We start from the raw sequence: 1,325 nt of genomic DNA, 5'->3' as shown, positions 1-1,325 counted from the left end.
AAAAAAAATAAAAAAGAAAGTTGTGTTTTCAAAATTGGAGTTCAAGTTATTTTTCCTTCCAATAGTGTTAACATGCTGCACAGGTCATGAACAAGATTTTTTACACTTTCATTGTACGTGGGCTAAAGCAGCTAATTAAAAGTCGTCTAACATAAATGCTGTAATTTGATTATTTTAATAAACATGTAACTTGGATGATTGGATGCTGGCGTGACCACAGTGCACACGTCTGCTGTTGCTCACAGTGGTCCAAGGGACGCTCAGGGAGTTTGTGTGTTCGCTCAGACACATGAAAAATTAGAGGGAACATTGGGGAGGAGGGCAGCAAAGGGAGGGACATGGGTGAGGGGTCGGGGGTGGGGGGGGGACATATCAGATTATTGATTTGACCACTTCTAAAGTATCCTTAAGTTCTCTGATTGGTTTTCAGCCTACAGATGGCCGTCTGGCAGCTGCATCCAGTTGAGCTTTGTATTCAAATTCATAGTGAAAAGCTATAAAATACAATTCAGCACTGTTAACTTTTGATATTATGTCTGTATTTGTCATGAAATAATAACGGAGCAGGCCTCGCCTGATATTAAACCACTTATTAGTCAGCTGTCAAACAACTAAACAGTTAAAGCTTAAAGGAGACAGTGTGAACCTTTCAGTGTTGTGTCAGCATTTTCTGAAATGTGTCTGACAAAAGCTAAAAGCTGATTAATATGTCAGTCATCTCTTAAACGTTGATGTATTGTTTCTGTGCTGTAGGTTTAAACTTTTGCATTGCTTGCTGACAGTTCTGTTTGTCTTTCACTAAATGACACAAATGTCACATAAATGTATTGTAAGTTTTGGATGTGTTGTTTCATATTTTGTCCCCATCATGTTGACATTGACACTGACGAGGACAGCTGAAGGGCGAGACCATAGACTGAATTTCTGGTCCTGACGTCCGCAAACAGAAAACACTCAGCGCAGTCACTAAAGACGTTTTTATTTCCACTTTCATCTTCATTAACAGCAACTTAAGAAAGGCGTTGTAACGCTGACCATTAGAACACGGCTGCGCAGCCCCAGCCTGACACCATGTCCCACCCCCACCCTCCTCAGCCGTTCCACTTCACCCAACTCTCATACCAGTGGAAGTACACCAGTCCCATCAGGCTTCAACGAAGCTGATGAACGCAGAGGCCCTGGCCCAGGTCCGAAGGACTGCATTGTCATGGAAGTTACACTTAATAAAGGTGAGCTGGTGTGACTGAACCCAGGAACCAGTTCAGGTGTCACTGGATGATTTTCTTATTACCACTGAGATGGTGTGTCTGTGTGTGTGTCTGTGT

Source organism: Pundamilia nyererei, unplaced genomic scaffold (assembly GCF_000239375.1).
Source record: "Pundamilia nyererei isolate P.nyererei 1_Seehausen unplaced genomic scaffold, PunNye1.0 scaffold00526, whole genome shotgun sequence".
Taxonomy (NCBI): Eukaryota; Metazoa; Chordata; class Actinopteri; order Cichliformes; family Cichlidae; genus Pundamilia; species Pundamilia nyererei.
The sequence above is the reverse complement of the archived record's forward strand: the minus strand, read 5'-3'. Positions refer to the sequence as shown.